We start from the raw sequence: 20,312 nt of genomic DNA, 5'->3' as shown, positions 1-20,312 counted from the left end.
ATGGCCAGTGATGATGAGCATTTTTTCATGTGTTTTTTGGCTGCATAAATGTCTTCATTTGAGAAGTGTCTGTTCATATCCTTCGCCCACTTTTTGATGGGGTTGTCTGTTCATATCTTTTGCCCACTTTTTGATGGGGTTGTTTGTTTTTTTCTGGTAAATTTGTTTGAGTTCATTGTAGATTCTCGATATTAGCCCTTGGTCAGATGAGTAGGTTGCAAAAATTTTCTCCTATTCTGTAGGTTGCCTGTTCACCCTGATGGTAGTTTCTTTTGCTGTGCAGAAGCTCTTTAGTTTAATTAGATCCCATTTGTCAATTTTGGCTTTTGTTGCCATTGCTTTTGGTGTTTTAGACATGAAGTCCTTGCCCATGCCTATGTCCTGAATGGTATTGCCTAGGTTTTCTTCTAGGGTTTTTATGGTTTTAGGTCTAACATTTAAATCTTTAATCCATCTTGAATTAATTTTTGTATAAGATGTAAGGAAGGCATGCAAGTTCAGCTTTCTACATACGGCTAGCCAGTTTTCCCAGCACCATTTATTAAATAGGGAATCCTTTCCCCATTGCCTGTTTTTCTCAGGTTTGTCAAACATCAGATAGTTGTAGATATGCGGCATTATTTCTGAGGACTCTGTTCTGTTCCATTGGTCTATATGTCTCTTTTGGTACCAGTACCATGCTGTTTTGGTTACTATAGCCTTGTAGTATAGTTTGAAGTCAGGTAGCGTGATGCCTCCAGCTTTGTTCTTTTGGCTTCAGATTGACTTGGCAATGCGGGCTCTTTTTTGGTTCCATATGAACTTTAAAGTAGTTTTTTCCAATTCTGTGAAGAAAGTCATTGGTAGCTTGATGGGGACGGCATTAAATCTATAAATTACCTTGGGCATTATGGCCATTTTCACAATATTCATTCTTCCTACCCATGAGCATGGAATGTTCTTCCATTTGATTGTATCCTCTTCTATTTCATTGAGCAGTGGTTTGTAGTTCTCCTTGAAGAGGTCCTTCACATCCCTTGTAAGTTGGATTCCTAGGTATTTTATTCTTTTTGAAGCAATTGTGAATGAGAGTTCACTCATGATTTGGCTCTCTGTTTGTCTGTTATTGGTGTATAAGAATGCTTGTGATTTTTGCACATTGATTTTGTATCCTGAGACTTTGCTGAAGTTGCTTATCAGCTTAAGGAGATTTTGGGCTGAGACAATGGGATTTTCCAGATATACAATCATGTCATCTGCAAACAGGGACAATTTGATTTCCTCTTTTCCTAATTGAATGCCCTTTATCTCCTTCTCCTGCCTGACTGCCCTGGCCAGAACTTCCAACACTACGTTGAATAGGAGTGGTGAGAGAGGGCATCCCTGTCTTGTGCCAGTTTTCCAAGGGAATGCTTCCAGTTTTTGTCCATTCAGTATGATATTGGCTGTGGGTTTGTCATAGATAGCTCTTATTATTTTGAGATATGTCCCATCAATACCTAATTTATTGACAGTTTTTAGCATGAAGCATTGTTGAATTTTGTCAAAGGCCTTTTCTGCATCTATTGAGATAATCATGTGGTTTTTGTCTTTGGTTCTGTTTATATGCTGGATTACGTTTATTGATTTTCATATGTTGACCCAGCCTTGCATCCCAGGGATGAAGCCCACTTGATCATGGTGGATAAGCTTTTTGATGTGCTGCTGGATTTGGTCTGCCAGTATTTTATTGAGGATTTTTGCATCAATCAAGGATATTGGTCTAAAATTCTCTTTTTCTGTTGTGTCTCTGCCAGGCTTTGGTATCAGGATGATGCTGGCCTCATAAAATGAGTTAGGGAGGATTCTCTCTTTTTCTATTGATCGGAATAGTTTCAGAAGGAATGGTACCAGCTCCTCCTTGTACCTCTGGTAGAATTCGGCTGTGAATCCATCTGGTCCTGGACTTTTTTTGCTTGGTAAGCTATTAATTATTGCCTCAATTTCAGAGCCTGTTATTGGTCTATTCAGAGATTCAACTCCTTCCTGGTTTAGTCTTGAGAGGGTGTATGTGTCAAGGAATTTATCCATTTCTTCTAGATTTTCTACTTTATTTGCGTAGAGGTGTTCATAGTATTCTCTGATGGTAGTTTGTATTTCTGTGGGATCGGTGGTGATATCCCCTTTGTCATTTTTTATTGCGTCTATTTGATTCTTCTCTCTTTTCTTCTTTATTAGTCTTGCTAGCGGTCTATCAATTTTGTGATCTCTTCAAAAAACCAGCTCCTGGATTCATTGATTTTTTGACGGGTTTTTTGTGTCTCTATTTCCTTCAGTTCTGCTCTGATCTTAGTTATTTCTTGCCTTCTGCTAGCTTTTGAATGTGTTTGCTCTTGCTTCTCTAGTTCTTTTAATTGTCACGTTAGGGTGTCAATTTTGGATCTTTCCTGCTTTCTCTTGTGGGCATTTAGTGCTATAAATTTCCCTCTACACACTGCTTTGAATGTGTCCCAGAGATTCTGGTATGTTGTGTCTTTGTTCTCGTTGGTTTACAAGAACGTCTTTATTTCTGCCTTCATTTCGTTATGTACCCAGTAGTCATTCAGGAGCAGGTTGTTCAGTTTCCATGTAGTTGAGCGATTTTGAGTGAGTTTCTTAATCCTGAGTTCTAGTTTGATTGCACTGTGGTCTGAGAGACAGTTTGTTATAATTTCTGTTCTTTTACATTTGCTGAGCAGTGCTTTACTTCCAACTAGGAAAGCTGATGTTTTTAAAAGATAAACAAAATTGACAAATCTTTAGCTCAACTAAGAAAAAAAGAGAGAAGACCCAAATAAATAAAGAAGAAAAAGGAGACATTAAAACCAAAACTACACAAATTCAAAGGATCATTAGAGGCTACTATGAGCAACCACATGCCAATAAATTGGAAAACCTAGAAGTAATTGATAAATTCCTAGGCACATAAAACCTCCCAATATTAAGCCATGAATAAGTCCAAAACCTAAACAGGCCAATCACAAGTAATAACATCGAAGCCATAATAAAAAGTTTCCCAGCAAAGAAAAGCCCAGGACCTGATGGCTTCATTGCTGAATTCTCCCAAGTGTTTAAAGAATGAATAGCAATCTTACTCATACTATTCCAAAAAATAAATGAGGTTAGAATACTTCCAAACTCATTCTATGAAGGCTGTTTTACTCTGACACCAAAACCAGATAATAATATATCAAAAAAGGAAAACTAAAGGTCAATATCACTGATAAACATTGATGCAAAAATTTTCAACAAAATACTAGCAAACCGAATTCAACAACACATTAAAATGATCATTCATCATAACCAAGTGGGATTTATCCCAGGGATGCAAGGATGGCTCAACATATGCAAATCAATGTGATACATCATATCACATACAAAAACCATACGATCACTTCAATTAATGCTGAAAAAGCATTTGATAAAATTCAACATCCCTTCATGATAAAAAAAACCCTTAAAAAAACTGGGTATAGAAGGAACAGACCCAGTAATGTGCCACAGACCCATGCTAGTATCATACTGAATGGAGAAAATCTTAAAGCCTTTTCTCTAAGATCTGGAACAAGACAAGTATGCCCAGTTTTACAACTGCTGTCCAACATAGGATGGAAAGTCCTAGCTAGAGCAATCAGACAAGAGAAACAAATAAAAGGCATCCAAACTGGAAAGGAAATTTTATAGCAATTAGAATGGAAGAAGTCAAATTATCCTTGTTTGCAGATGATGTGAGCTTGTATTTGGAAAAACCTAGAGACTCCATCAAATAACTATTAGAACTGATACGAAAATTCAGTAAACTTGCAAGATACAAAATCAACATACAAAAATCAGTAGTATCTCTGTATACCAATAGTGAACAATCTGAAAAAGAAATCAAGGAAGTAATTCAATTTACAATAGTTATAAATAAAATTAAATACCTAGGAATAAATTTAACCAAAGAAGTGAAAGCTCTTTATAATGAAAGCTATAAAACACTGATGCAAGAAATTTTTTTCATACAAAAAGGAAAGATATTCCATATTCATTGACTGGTAGAATCAATATTGTTAAAATGTCCATACTGCCCAAAGCAATCTTCAGATTCAATGCGATTTCTATCAAAATACCAATAATATTCTTCATAGAAATAGAAAAAAAAAATCCTAAAATGTACATAGAACCACAAAGAACACCCAGAATAGCCAAAGCTATCATGAGCAAAAAGAACAGAACTGGAGAAATCACATTGCCTGACTTCAAGCTATACTACAGACGTATTGTTAAACAAGACAGCATAGTAGTGGCATAACAAGAAACACACAGACCAATAGAACAGAATAGAGAACCCAGAAACAAATCCACACATCTACAATGAACTCATTTTTGACAAAGGTACCAAGAATATACATGGGGGAAAGGACAGTCTCTTCAATAAATGATGCTGGGAAAACTGGATATCCATACGCAGAAAAATGAAACAACCCCTATCTCTCACTATAAACAAGCATCAAATCAAAATGGATTAAACATTTAAATCTAAGAACTCAAACTATGAAACTACTAGAAGAAAACATTGGGGAAACTTTCCAGGACACTGGAGTAGTCAAGGATTTCTTGACTACAATACATAATCACAGGCAACCAAAGCAAAAATGGACAAGTGGGATCATATCAAATTATAAAGCCTCTGTACAGCAAAGGAAACAATCCACAAAGTAAAGAGACAACCCACAGAATGGGAGAAAATATTTGCAACCTACTCACCTGACAAGGCATTAATAACCAGAATATATAAGGAGCTCAAATGACTCTATAGGAAAATATTTAATAATCCCATTTAAAAATGGGCAAAAGATATGAACAGACACTTCTACAAAGAAGACATACGAATGACAAACAGGTATATGAAAACATGCTCAACCTTATTGATCATCAGAGAAACGCAAACCAAAACTACAATGAGATATCACCTTACCCCAGTTATAATAAAATGGCTTTTATCCAAAACACAGGCAATAACAAATGCTGGTGAGAATGTGGAGAAAAAGGAACCCTTGTACACTGTTGGTGGGAATGTAAATTAGCACAACCACTATGAAGAAGTTTGGTAGTTCCTCAAAAAAACAAAAATAGAACTATCATACAATCCAGCAATTCCACCGCTAAGTATATACCCCCCAAAAAGGAAATCAGTATATTAAAGAAACATCTACACTCTCATGTTTATCACAGCACAATAGCCAAAAGTTAGGATCAACCTAAGTGTCCATCAACAGATGAATGAATAAAGAAAATGTAGTGCATATACACAATGGAGTACTATTTAGCCGTAAAAAAGAATGAGGTCCTGTCATTTGCAACATCATGGATGGAACTGGAGGTCATTATGTTAAGTGAAATAAGCCAGGCACAGAAAGAAAAACTTCACATGTTCTCACTTACTTGTGGGAGCTAAAAACTTAAAACAATTGAACTCATGGAGATAGAGAGAAGGATGGTTACCACACATTGGGAAGGGTAGTGTGTTTGGGGAGTGGGGATGATTAATGGGTACAAAAATATAGTGGATAAATAAGATTTATTGTTTGATAGCACAACAGGGTGACTATAGTCAACAATAATGCATTGTACATTTAAAAACTAGAATGGCCAGGCATGGTGGTTCACGCCTGTAATCCCAACACTTTGGGAGGCCGAGGTGGGAGGATCACTTGAGGTCAGGAGTTCGAGACCAGCCTGGCCAACATGGTGAAACCCCATCTCTACTTAAAAAAAAAAAAAAAAGACAAAAATTAGCCAGATGTGATGGTGGGCACCTGTAATCCCAGCTACTCGGGAAGCGGAGGCAGGAGAATTGCTTCAACCTGGGAGGTGGAGGATGCAGTGAGCCGAGATCGTGCCACTACACTCCAGCCTGGGCAACAGAGTAAGAGACTGTCTCAAAAAATAAAAATAACTAGAAATATATAATTGAATTGTTTATAACACAAGGAAAGTATAAATGCTTGAGGTGATGGATACCCTTTTTACCCTGATGTGTTTAATACACATTGTATGCCTATATCAAAATATCTCATATACCCCACAAATACATAACACCTATTATGTTACCACAAAAATTTGAAATTTAAAAAAATATCATTTTAAATCAAAACAACCCTCTCTGGGAGGAGGAGGAAGAGTTATTCCCATTTAGCAGAAAAGGACACTAACGATCAAAGTGATAAATTAACTTGCTCTAAGTCACCCAGTTAGCACCCAGCTAGGAAATACTATTAACAGTGACTATGTCTTGGAGATGGAATTATGAATGATTATTTTTCTGCTTTTTTATCATTCTATAAACAAATAGAAATAAGAATATTTTTGAAATACTAAAGTGATATAAATTTCATTTCCCATATGTCATGTTATCTTGCAAGTCCCACCTACCTAATCAACAATACTCATCATTTCAGGTGGAAAGAGAAGTGTTGCTCAGTTTACATGTTCAAACCAGAATTCTAGCCCGCAGAAACAGAAAAGACGTGAAAGCTAACCTGGTTAGTTTTTTAAGGAGAATAACAGGGGTTTCTAATATCCCTTCATAATTGTAGATCATAAATCAAGAGAGTCAAGTCTGGCCAACTTGATCAGAATCTTACAAAAAGCCATGGAGTAGACAACAAAAAAGATATGGCATTCCTGCTACCTAGAGAGGAAAAGTAGAAAGCCCTTTGGGCACTGGGAAAACAAGCCCAGAGAGGAGAAAGAAAAAGAGAGAGGGAGAGAGCACACAGTCATCAAGGACGTCCTCAATTCTACCTCCCACATCCCAAACTTAGGGAAAGTGCAATAAAAATACCCCAGATAGTTTGAGGTGATGCCAAAAGTTAAGGGGGGGACTTGAATTTCACTTTCCACTTGGAATTTTAATAACTGAATAACTTGCAGGACATATGATTCCATTAGTCAATTGGAAAGGACGGCAGAGTTGAACAATACAAAGGGATAGGGGAGGGGTATGGAAGAGGAGTGCTGCTGAGTCACATTAGGTCATCAGCATCAGTAGGAGCCCAGTGGGGGCTCAGTCATCAGTGAGACATGATAGAGAACTTTCCCAAGTTCTCCATGGAAGAGCAACCATCTTCCATTTCTCTTGACTGGAAAACAGGCCACAAGCTACACAACCCATAAAAGCATCAGTGGTAGATGCAGAAAGAATAGCATCAGACACTCAAAGGTGAGGTAGCATGAGTTGCACATCAGCCAGGGGTCAGTGGGAACCAGCAGAGGAACAGTCTTCTTGGGATGGAACTCCCACTACCACGAGGTGATGCAAGCTTCTTTCTCTGCCCAGAGACCAATCAAGGAAAGAGAAGAAGGAAGAGAGTGGGATCACAGGGGTATGGCAGGGAGAGGAATCCTCTAAGACTTCCCATTCTACCAACAAAAGAAATGTGGGAGTCATCTGAAAGATACCCGCTTAAACTGTAATAGACTATAGCCTGGGATGGGAACTTTTACTTTTTTCCCTACACCATCAACAACAGGAACAATATTAAGCTAGACACAGAAAAGTTAGAAAGCTATATATCTGAGTTTTAGTTGATCAATTTTAACTCTGTTAGGTGTTTTTCCTAAGAACAGCGACCATGTATTTAGTACTAAGATGTGCCAGGCACTGGGCTTGAGGCCTTGCATTTATACAACAATCTCCTAAGGCAGGTGCTATCATTATCCTTGGATAAAAGAGCAAACTGTGCTTTAGAAAACGTATGTAAATTTGATCAAGATTAGACAGCAAACAAGTGACAGAGCTAAGATTTGAACCCAATGCCAGAATCCTCTCACTCTAACCACTATGTAGTACTACCTATATGTTATTATTATACTCATTTTTCAGATGTTTAAAGAGTCCAAGTGAGTAACCCAACCAGCAGGTGGCAGAGCTGGGGTTTAAACCAAAGCAGTCTGGCTGAAGATATGTCAGTTGCTATTTCTTGAACAATTTAAGTATTTTAACAAATCTATTTATTGAAATTGTAAAATCTTACTGTTGCTTTCATAACTTATGTTTCTAAGGAATATACAGACTATAGATTAGGGTAGTAGTAAATGAAAAATGAAAAGCAAAGAGAATATAAAGTAAGTTTGGCAAGGTTTCCTAAGTAGAAGCTTTGTGAACGACAAGCCCTAGGAAGTGAAGGAGTAGAATTATTAGTAGCTGGATGCTGGGAGCAGTGGGAGGCACCTAATTGTTGTAATCCAATGATGAGAAATTACAACTAACAATTGGCTGAAAAAAAACTCTGTGGATTGATTGTACATTCTCAGATCTCTCAAGGCAACCACACCTCCTATGGGAACAAAGCTTCTTCCGAAATGACACGCATACAGAGTAGAGAAGTGTTGGAGAAAGTCTTAGTGTACAGTGGTGGAAGGAATGGGATTGACAGATTAGACAAATGTGATAGTAGTTGACGGTATTATGGGGCTAAGGTGGCCATGCAAGACCTTAGTAGTTGCAGCTGTATTAACTAAGGCACCTTGCACCTGCTTTCAAACAGTGATGAATAACCGAAGAAACATAATTGACTGTTATGCAGGGAGGAAGGGAGAAAGAGGATACGTAAATGTTGAAAATAAAGTTAAAACTAATGAAAAATATGCTCTAAATCCCAAATACAAAATCATGTTAGGATTGCTTTGTCTGTAAAGAGGAAATTGCCTAGGAAATTTTTCTGAAATTCTTTCATGAGTACTCAGGGTAACACTGAGACTGAACAGATAGTTCTAGTTGCTTAACTCAGTTTGTTAAACTGCAATTTTGACAAGGCCAGTGTCTTGAATGTGGATCCCAGGTCAGCCAACTGCCTTGTTTTGGAGCTAACAGCTGCATTCCTAACCTCAGCCTCAATGCTGAGGAGCCTATATACACTGCTGTGTTTTGTATTTGGATTTACAATAAGCTATGAACTACTTAAGAGCAGGAAATACATTTTTTTCATCTCTGTATCCTCTCAACCTTGCATAGCTACTGACATGGTACAGGCACTCAATAAATGTGTGCGTGCCAGCCACCACTTGCTCAGGAGCACAAAATGAGAGAGGCTTTAATCCATCTTTCATAAATTTCAGTTGAAAGATGGATTAAAGCCTCTCTCAATTTGTGTATGGCTATTCTTAATGGTACCTGTGCCATGTTCCTTCAATGCCGAGGTAGGAGGAAAAGATGGTTGAATCTTTCGCTACAGGTACTTGCAAGTGTATAGGAAGGGTGGTGTATAAACATAGTGGTGTTGAATATTGCTTATGAGGGGTATTTGTTTTACCGGAGAGTGAAAAGGTGAATGAAAAGTACACAATTGAGATGAAGTCCTCAGTTCCCTTTAGAAGGGAGACAGATTTCAAAAATTTGCCAACAGACAGAATTAAATGCCATCAATGATCATTTGAAAAGGAAACTGAATTACTACACGGGAGATTTCTGCACTGCACCAGTAGATTTACTACTTCCCAAAGGTTTTTAAATTACATGTCTTCTAACTTTAAAATTCAAGTTTAATTTTATGAATTTCCTTAAACGTGATCTATGTTGTTCTTACCAGGTGTCATTCACCTTTTAGATTTGTATTTTTTATTTTTAAAATTTCACCCTTTTTCAAACACACAAAAAAAATTAAAAGTATCTGCCCTCTTCACATGTTCTAAGGAAAGTGCTATTGTTGCCATTTTAATTTATCTGAGCTAATGTACTGCTCTTTTTAGGCAACAATGCTCTAAAATAAATTATCGTATGTGTTTTAAAACCTTGCCAAAATCTGAGATGAGTTCCTTCTCTGTGCTAGGCTTACTTTGAAACCTGTTAAGCAATGAGGTAGAAATTTCAGGACACCAAGACACAAAAGACCAATCAAAGCTCTCTGATCATTCTCCTCAGGCAACACTAAGTATTATTCAAATATTACATCACAGTTTTAAGCCTTCTGTCAAAAGTGGGAAACCTTCACCCCACTGCCCCACACTAAGCTAGGAACTGACTTGGTCCTGAGGGTTAAACACTCGAGTTTTGTGGACACAACAGCACAAGGGTTCTGTCTCCTTTTATTTATCCCCCAGGATAGAAATAAAGGGACCTCGACAAATCCAATCATAACTCTGGTATCTTGTTTGAGGCAGGTCCCTCTCCATCCCCTAGTTGAAACATTAAAACAGCAAGCAAGCATAATCTCTAGAGATTTCTCAAAGGAACCTAGCAAATACTGCCTTCCCTTGTTGTAATAAATATAATTTATTTTCCTGAAAAGGAGCATGCTGTTCTGAAGTAACTTAAAATTTAAAAGTCACAAATTAATTATCCTATTTTTTTGTTACGGTAATTGCAGAGGGATAGGACAGTGGGCTTCAGGCCCATAAAGGGTATTTAATAAGGGTCTCCCACAACAATAAAGTGAATACTTTAACCAACGGTCGCTGTATTAATTAGGATACTTTCAGTTGCTAATGACAAAAGCTTAAGTAAGTCAATTAGCTTAGGTAAGAAAGGTCATTATCACGTAACCGGTAAATAAGGGATTCAAAATGACAGCTAGACTCACCTCTCACACAGTGTCATCAGAGCTCATCTCTCTCCATTTTTCAACTTTGCTTCTGGTTATGCGCCAGCTTCCTTCTTCTGAAAAGCTCTCACATGCAGCAGGAAAGGTGGCTGCTCATGGACCAGATTAATGTCTTTTTAGCTTAGCAACCACAATAGGAAAGAAAGAATTTTCTCCCCAACATTCATTTATCTATCCTAGAAAGAAATCTGTATGGGCCATGTGGCCACCCCTGAGTCAATCACTTGGCCAAGTGGACAGAAGCATATGTCTATAACCCCACCGCTGGGATTTAGACCCATGCCTCTGTCCACCTGGCCAAGTGATTGGCCAAGGGATTATAGATAGGGTGAAGGCTAGACAGTTCCCTGAGCACTACTATATTTATATACCACCCTACTTATACACTTGCAAGATTTAGCAGACATACGGCCAATACAGTCACACATTTTAAAGTGATAGATGCTTTCCTTTGAAAAAAAAAAAAATCTATTGTTTATTTTTCATCAATATTAATTTTTAAAAAATTATTATGGAACTAGATTACTTAAAAATCATGTATCTCAAGATGCAGGACAAACATTCACATTCAGTGGAGAAGACATGGACTCCCATTTATCACTCTGAAGAGCTTCTCACTGAAAGATGAATTTTTTTTTTCTTTTGAGACAGAGTCTCACTCTGATGCCCAAGCTGAAGTGCAGTGGCACTATCTCAGCTCACTGCAGGCTCGACCTCCAGTGCTCAGGTGATTCTCCTACCTCTGTCTCTGGAGTAGCTGGGACTACAGGTGCACACCACCATGCCTGGCTAATTTTTGTATTTTTTGTAGAGACAGGGTTTTGCCCTGTTGCCCAGGCTGATCTAAAACTCCTGAGCTCAAGCAATCCACCCACCTCAGCCTTACAAAGTGCTGGGATTACAGATGTGAGCCACCGCATCTGACCTAAAAGATGAATATATGAATATATCACCCAAGAAATTGACCTGGTAGCAAGAGACAACCCAGTCATTGTCATCACCCTTTCCTATCGATGTTTTCATCTACAAGTCAAAAAGCCATTGAAGGTCTGCTCCTGAGAAGTTCAGACACCAAAGTGAGATGGAAAGCATGAGAGATGTACATTTGGAAGGAGAGGGACTTGGTAGCCTTTGTGGCTGTAATAACTCTCTTATCCTAAAGAACAGAATATTTTTTAAGTGCTCAGTGTAAGTGTGACTGGTCCCTGGAATAGTACCATATATGTAGCACTAAGAATATCCACCCTCCAGAAAATGTGATTGGAAGGATGCTGCAATATTTTGAATGTGCTTTGGCTAAATTACAAATATAGAAAATCACTAGGGACCATTCTCCATAGGTATTTACGTGGATACCATAATCTCCCAGTTTTCCTTCCATCTCCCTTGCTGTTCCTTTTTAGTATCTACTGCTGGCTCTTCTTCCTCTTCCTTGACCAAAACATAGTCTGACATTGCTCTGGCTTCCGTCTGGATCTTCTTTCCTTCTCCATCTAGAGGCTTTCTTTGAGTGGTGGTATGGTTTGGATGTGTGTCCCCCTCCAAATTTCATGTTGAAATGTGATCCCCAGTGTTGGAGATGAGGCCTAGTGGGAAATGTTTGGGTCATGGGGTTGGACTCTTCACAAATGGCTTGGTGTGCTCCCCACAGTAATGAGTGAGTTATCTATTAGTTCACAGGAGAGCTGGTTATTTTAAAAAGCCTGATGTCTCTCTTGCGCCTTCTCTCTCCATGTGACAAATCTGCTCCCTCTTCACCTTCCACCATGATTATAAGCTTCCTGACCCCCTCATCAGAAGCGGATGTCCCCCTATGCTTCTTGTACAGCCTGCAGAACTGTAAGCCAAATAAACCTCTTTTCTTTATAAATTACTCAGGCTTGGGTATTCCTTTATAGCAATGCAAAACGAACTAACACCATGGGGTCTCATCCATTGCCCTCCAATTGCCATCTCTCAGCTGTCCACTCTCAAATCTACATGCAAACTCCAGCCCTCTCTCCTAAGCTTCAAACTGCTGGATCTAACTGCCTACTAAACATCTCTGCATGGCTGACTTGGTGTCTAAAATATTAACTCCTCCTTCCTATACCTCAGTTCCAACTGCTCTTCCTCCCAATGTTCACCATCTCAGGAAATGACACCACCACCCAGCCCATTACTCAAGTCTGAAACCTGGGAGTCATCCTTGATTCCTTCTTCTCCCTCAGCAACTCCTTTCACATTTAAACAATCACAAGATCCTATTCCACTCCTAAATATTTCTCAAATGCTTAGTGACATAGATGTCCCTTCTCTATATGCCCACTAGTCCAAGCTACCCTCATTCTTTGCCTAACTACTACAGTAGCTACCTAAATCCCTTACAACCATTCTTGCCCCATCCTTCTACCAATCCATTCAAATCCAATTATACCAATCTCTGGCTTTAAAACGTTCAAAAGGTTTATAGCCCAGAGTGTCCAAAGGAAAGTATTGGGACTAATTGCATCAGAATCCTATAGAGGAGCTTGTTAAAGTATGGGTTCTTGAGCTGCACCAAACCCAAAGAATCAAAAGCTCTAGGAACAGGCTCAAGGCACTGAATTTTTAATCCTAAATCTTTATTAAGGTTTGCAGGCCCTCCATAATTTGACCTCTTGCAGTTCCAGGTTAGGACATTTCACAATATTGTCCTATAGATGGCACTTTGTGCTTTTCCATGAGTCACACTCATGGCACTTGCTCCTGCTGGTAATACCACCGGTTAAATGTCTCATTCCCTGCCGGAACATAAACTCCAGAGGGAACAGAAGCATGCCTGTCTTTTTTACCATTTGTCCCTGGCGCCCAGGACAATAGGCAAAACATCTGACATTTAATATTCATTGGCATTGCCAGAATAAAAGAGAACTTAATTTGAAGGGCTTTCTCCAAAGCAGGGTTGGTTAAACTTACCTAAAAATGCCTTCCTTTGTTGAGATAGTGAACAAACCAAGAAATGGCTTGGATAACAATAATTGGAGTAAGTTAATTAGTGGCCTGAAGGAGAAAGTTTACTTTTCAAAGTTAAATTATATTTGGAGACTCTTCTCTAGTCTCCAGTGAGGTCAAATGAACAGAAATATACTTTGGACCACATTCAAGGAATTTCAGATTATAAGTACTGTAAGGGTAAACCCAAATCCAAAAAAAAATAAAAATAAAAATCCTGGTGTAAAAAGGGAGAGAAAGGGAAAGACACCTCCTCTCCATTTTCCTGGAGCATTTCCTTTAGAAAATTTGCAATTGTAAATTCTTTGAGATGTCTGTAAATCTTTTTCAAAAGCTAAACAAACCTTCTTGCCAGCTTTACAACCAAGGAATGTCTTTCTCAAGGACCTGGAAGCCATCTCTTTGAAATGTAAACATCAAGGAAGAGAGTGCCCCTATCTCCCAGACTCCATGAGAGTTAATTTAAGTATCTGGCTCCAAATTGTAACTACCTCCCTGTCACAGAGATATGAGAAGTACTATTATTCCTTTGGGTAAAAGCAATTACCAAACACAAATGTCCACCCTCATTTCCTGGTGAATCTAGGATGAACTATGTGTGTGTGACAAATGGTGTTACTACAACCTCTTTCTTACTTGGGGTGGGGGAGGGGGCAGTGTCAAACAACAGCCAGCAGATATAGCAGGAACTCTAGTCCATAGATATTTAGGTATGTTAAAGGTTTCCGTGCAACACTGAGGGATGTGAAACTGTTTTACTAAGTACCACTCTTTGTTAAGATCACTCTGATCACCAAAGGCAAAGCAATACTTTACTTATCAAGAACTTTGTCCTTTTTAGCCAAACCAACTTACCATGCTCTAAGAAAAAGAAAAGGATTCTTTTTCTTTTATACATAAGCAGATAACAATACTTGAATTGGGTTACCCAATATTTTCATGTTCTAGAATTTTATATAAGTAGAATCATAGAGTATTTACTCCTGGTCTGGGTTCATTCACTCAGCATAGTATTTGAAGTTTCACCCATATTGCTGCACATGTCAGTAGCCATTCGTTTTTCTTTTTCTTGCAATATCTTTAGTATACTATTCATACACTTTTCCTCCCACAGAACTCCAAAATTTCAGGTCTACTATTGAGTATTCTTTCCTTTTTTTGTGGAGGGTGGTGTCTTTCTTTGTACCCCCACCATTAAGGTATACCTGACAAATTTAAATTATGCATATTTACAGTGTACATGTAATGTTTTGATATATGTATACATTGTGAAATGATTAAATTAAGCTATTTAATATATCCATCGCCTCACATACTTATTGTTTTGTAGTGAGGGCATTAAATATCTAATATCTTAACAATTTACAAGTATACAAAACACTATTAACTATAGTCACCATCTGTACATTAGGTCTCCAGAACTTTCTCATCTTGTCTAACTGAAATTTGTACCCTTTCACCAGCATCTCCCCATTCGTTTTGCCCCAAGTCCTTGACAACCACCATTCTACTCTCTGCTTCTATGAGTTTGACTTTTTGGATTCCACATTTAAGTCTATTCCTTTTCATTGCTAAATAGCACTCCATTGTATAAATATACCACAATATATCTAATCACCTGTGGAAGGACATTTTGGTTGTTTCTAGTTTAGGGCTATCAGAAATAAAGCTATGATAAACACTCATGTGCAAGTCTTTGTTGTCCTAGAAGTGGAATGATAGAGTCATATGGTAGATGTACATTTAATTTAATAATATAACTTAATAGCTTTAGGGGGCTTCTTTTGGTTATAAGCAATTACCTCTTCCACAACCAGCTCGTCCTCCCTTCAATACCCCCTACCTCCACACACACTATTGATATGGTTTAGCTTTGTGTCCTCACCCAAATCTCATCTCAAATTGTAATCTCCAGGTGTTGGGCAAGGAACCTGGTGGGAGGTGATTGGATCATGGGGCAGTTTCCTCCATGCTGTTCTCGTGACAGTGAGTTCTCAAGAGATCTGATGGTTTTATAAGGGGCTCTTCCCCTTTTGCTTTCACTCTCTCTCTCTCCTGCCACCTTGTGAAGAAGGTGCTTGCTTCCCCTTCGCCTTCCACCATGACTGTAAGTTTCCTGAGGCCTAACCCAGCCATGAGAAACTGTGAGTCAATTAAACAAACCTCTTTCTTTTACGAATTACCCAGTCTCAGGTATTCTTTATAGCAGTGTGAAAATGGACTAATACAACTATTATGCCTTGTTTCAATTTAAATACATAAAAGCCTTAATATTACAACTGGAAGTAGAGGATCTATTTGTGGAGAGAGGAACAAAGGTAGAAAGAAGAGGAAGAAATGTTGCAATGGGTCTCCTGAAAAGCTAATTTGAGTGTACAGGTTTATGTGTGATTAATTTGTAGCATTATAGAGAGATATGTATACAACTTCAAGTCAGGTTTTACTTAAATATGTGTATCTTGTTATCAATATTTTACTGTAAAGCTATTACTACAGGTGGTCCTCACTGTGCACAGGTTCTGTACACCATTCTAATATGCAGAAATTTCAGTTACCAAAGTTTAATTAACACCAGTCCCTCAACAACATGGTTCAAATTTCAGTTACCATGTGAATTAAATGTGAGTAATTGCATAAAATATAAAGTTCACTGCTAGCTCCTCAGTCCACAAATCACCACGTAAGTAACAGATGGGCATCACAATCAGTGACCAGTCACATCATTTCTTCCCAAGTCTGTTGGTGATTGGCTACTGTGTGTGTGTTATTCAGTTCAGGCAGAGATGGCCAAGTGTGTAGTTGTGTTACCTCCTTCTCTCCCAGTAATAAATCCAAGTGACATTTTACAAAACTGGATAATTGAAAGAGGGAATTGACCAAAAAGATGAAAGTGCAGCAAGGAAACAAAAAGTGATGTCACTGGAAATGACATTCAAATTGAACATAAATGGGGTTACAGAAGAGAGAGCTAACCATGGAAATGTTGACACTGCCACTGTTGGAAAGACTCTAGATATGCAGCCTGAGGGACATCATGAAGGCAAACTTAAGGACATAAATGAGCGAAGTGGTTGTGGCAAAAAGGATGAAGATGCCCTAAAGGAACTGATACCAGCAAAAAGTTCACAATAAGGTCAAGTGTGGTGGCTCATGCCTGTAATCCCAGCACTTTGGGAAGCCGAGGTGGGCGGATCACGAGGTCAGGAGTTTGAAACCAGCCTGGCCAACATGGCAAAACCCCATCTCTACCAAAAATACAAAAATTAGGCAGGCATGGTGACACACACCTGTGATCCCAGCTACTGGAGAGGCTGAAGCAGGAGAATCACTTGAACCCGGGAGGCGGAGCTTGTAGTGAGTGGAGATCGCACCACTGCACTCTAGCCTGGGAAACAGAGCGAGAATCCCTCTCAAAAAAAAATAAAAATAAAAAAGTTCACATTAAATGTACTCTCAGACATTTCACAACATTGAAAGAGGAAAGGATAAAATGTTGGAAACTGACCCAAACGTAGAAATGATGCTTCCTTCTTACGGTAAGCTGTATGATGAGAAGGCAAGCGATGTTCACATTTCTCCTAAGCTTTTTAGAATAAAATGCAATATTTTAATTTTTAATGTTTCTAATGTCATAAATTACAGTGTACTATAAACGTTAGTTTTACTATTTTTTTCACTTCCAAATACATTAATAATCACCAGTTATAGAGTTTTGATTGTTTTGACAAAAATTTTTAAAGGTCACAGGACAATCATAATCCTTCCCACTGATTATGAAGATTGCTTTGCATAGTTTTCACTTGCATGGTCCTTGCTATCATGCAAAGCAAGGACTGCCTCAACTCTTTATTCCTCATTAAACAAAATACAAGTACCTGAAACAGTGTCTGTCACACAGTAAGTACTCAATATATGTCACCTATTGTTTCAAAGACATTACATACCATTTTTCACCTTTATTGCAAGGCTTCTTTTTTTTATATCTATACTTGCTGCTCCTATTTTGCTCCTTCCATTGTCTCTTGAAATCATTTCAATCAGGCTTTGTCTGCATCCCTCCACCAGAACTGCTCTTATCAAAGTCATCAATCACTGCTGAATGGCTAAATCCAATGATAACTGTGAGTCTTACTTGATACACTTGACAACAGCATTTAATTCAATTAATCAAGAAAGACTGACTTCTAAACACCACCCTCCCCTGGTTTCCTCCTACCTTATAGGCTGCTCCTATAGGATCAGGTTTCCTATAGGATCCTATAGGAAAAGGTTCCATTTGCTTGCTAGTCACTATTCTCTGACACCTAAATGCCTGACATCTAAATGTCAGAGTGCCCTGGGGCGCAACCTTTGGATCTCCTCTCTAACTACAATTACTCCCTTGTTGACCTCATCCATTCTCATGATGTCAAATGCCATTCATATACGATGGACCCCAAATCTTTACCTCCAGGTCTGACCTTTCTCCTGAAATCCAAACTTGTATGTTCAACTATCTATTCTATATCTCTCCTTATGGTGGCTACTAGACAACTGAAACTTAACTGTGCAAAAGCAAATTGATGTTCCTTCCCAGACCTCCTCATCTTTCTTTATTTTTCTCTACTTCATAAAGGATACTTTAATTTACTGGAAACCTTGAGTATATCTTTAACTCTCTCTCTCTCGCCCCCATCCTTCCTGACCTCCACCCCACCCCAGCCTTCTCTTCCATCCCAACACTCTCAAACACACATTTAAGTCATCAGCATATTCTGTCAACCTCTGAGCTATTCTCCTTTTAGAGGTAAAGAAACTGAGCCATGAAAAAGTTATTTACTGGTCCAAGGTCACAGAATTAATTTGCAGCAGAATTGAAACTGAAAACCAGGTAGCCTTGCTTTAGAGTTTTTAAATGGCAATTTCCTCAATTCTAGTCCTCAAGGATTCCGAAATATTGAGGTCTAATTTCAAGAATGCTTTAGATAAAGACAAAACTAAGCAATTTCTAACATTTCTTCCCTAATACAAAACATAGCTTTGTAAACCAAAACATAGTCTTTAATGAAGTTTTTCAGTTTTATAACCTCTGTGTTTGTATATATTATTCTTGAAAATTGAGATATTTTTCTGTTCTTGTTTTTTAAAAACTCACAGTGTATCACAACGTTTTATCCATTATAACGGAATGCCCTAGCAAAAAGTAAATTCCAATTTTTTGGAAACCTTGAGGACTAGAAGTAAGAAAATTTGTTATTTAGAAACTACATGCAGTTTTTATTCTTCTCTAGAAATAGGTGATTGAAATCACCTTAACACACTGATTGTTGTGGCAAAAACACTCTTTCATGTTGCAAAGATGAGGCAAAGAACTTATTCTCAAAAAGGAACTATTGAGAAAATCATAAGCAATTTTCTCAGCAAGAAGGCAAGAAAACTGGATGAGCTTGATCTAATCTAATCTGATTTAATCACTATCCCAAGACTGACTTGGGTAAAGCAGTATTTGGGGAGACCCTCAGAAAAATCCTGACAACCTTCATCATCTAATAATATTTCTTTTCTCAGAGAAAGAGAATAAGCAGATTATAATTGTTGTCTGTTATTATTCAGTTATAGCAATGCCTATGTGTCTCTTTCCCAGATGTTCAACATTGAAGGATAAAAAAAAATTGCACTTGAAAATCACTTGCTCAAAAACCTCTTTGAAGACTGCACTGGCATTTTTATTAAAAACACATATTTAAAACAAAACAACCCCCACCCTTCATCTCCCAAACAAGGAAAGCCAGTTATGATAGGATGACTTCATGAACCCATATGTTTGTCATGAGAAGACAAGAAAAGTCTTCACTTGCTTCGTTTGAAACAGTTGCCTGCCGTTAGGTAGAATATTCATGAAGGGGATTAGTGCTTTTATAAAAGAGACCACAGAGAGCTAGTTCTTCCTTACACTACGTGAGAACCAGCAAGAAGTGGGCCCCTGCCAGACACCAAGTCTGACAGGACCTTGATCTTGGACTTCCCAGCCTCTAGAACTGTGAGAAATAAATCTCTGTTGTTTATAACCCACCCAGTCTATGCTATGTTGTTATAGCAGCCTGCACAGACTAAGACATAGTCTCATCATTCTTCAGAACAAGCTTGTCCAATCCACGGCCTGTGGGCCACATGTGACCCAGGATGGCTTTGAATGTGACCCAACACAAATTCGTAAACTTTGTTAAAACATTATAAGATTTTTTGTGATTTTTTTTTAGCTCATCAGCTATCATTAGTGTTAGTGTATTTTATGTGTGGCCCAAGACAATTCTTTGAAAGTGGCCCAGGGAAGCCAAAAAATTAAACATCCCTGCTTTAGGACAATTAAAACAGTGGGAGAGGGCTAGACCAAGCCAACAAATACAACTCTGCAGTTTGTGCTCAGTATGTGTTTCATGTATCCTGTCTTCCAAGCCTAATGTGAGGTTGATTCAGCCCAGAGGAACGTGTGCCTCCTTGCAATTTGCACACAGACTCTGTATATGCTAGAGGTAGCCATGGGGCTAGAGGCCAAATGTTGTTTAGCATCACCTTTTATTGGGAATCAAACTTATTAAACTCTTTGACTTATCTTGGTGCCCTGAATTCTCCAAATACTAGGGGATTAAAGGGATCAAAGTAATGCTAAGACCAGAAAGTGGGAGTTACCCCTAATTTTGGCAAATCTGTAATATAAAGTATACACTGCTTCTGGTATTTTAGGGGGGTTGGTTGCTTGCTTTTGCTTTTATTCTA

The 20,312-nt window shown here is 38.3% G+C and overlaps 1 long non-coding RNA gene across 1 annotated transcript in view; it reads right to left on the bottom strand.

Annotated features, from left to right (window-relative positions):
- The window catches only part of LOC129007316 (uncharacterized), a 40,367-nt gene that overhangs the window by 7,832 nt on the left and 12,223 nt on the right, over positions 1–20,312 (bottom strand). The window contains exon 3 of the long non-coding RNA XR_010127638.1: positions 10,563–10,672. This is a non-coding gene — a long non-coding RNA (uncharacterized LOC129007316). The remainder of the gene's footprint in view (positions 1–10,562; positions 10,673–20,312) is intronic.

Source organism: Pongo pygmaeus, chromosome 9 (assembly GCF_028885625.2).
Source record: "Pongo pygmaeus isolate AG05252 chromosome 9, NHGRI_mPonPyg2-v2.0_pri, whole genome shotgun sequence".
Lineage (NCBI taxonomy): Eukaryota > Metazoa > Chordata > Mammalia > Primates > Hominidae > Pongo > Pongo pygmaeus.
Note: the sequence above shows the minus strand (reverse complement) of the source record. Positions and strands in the feature narration are given on the sequence as shown.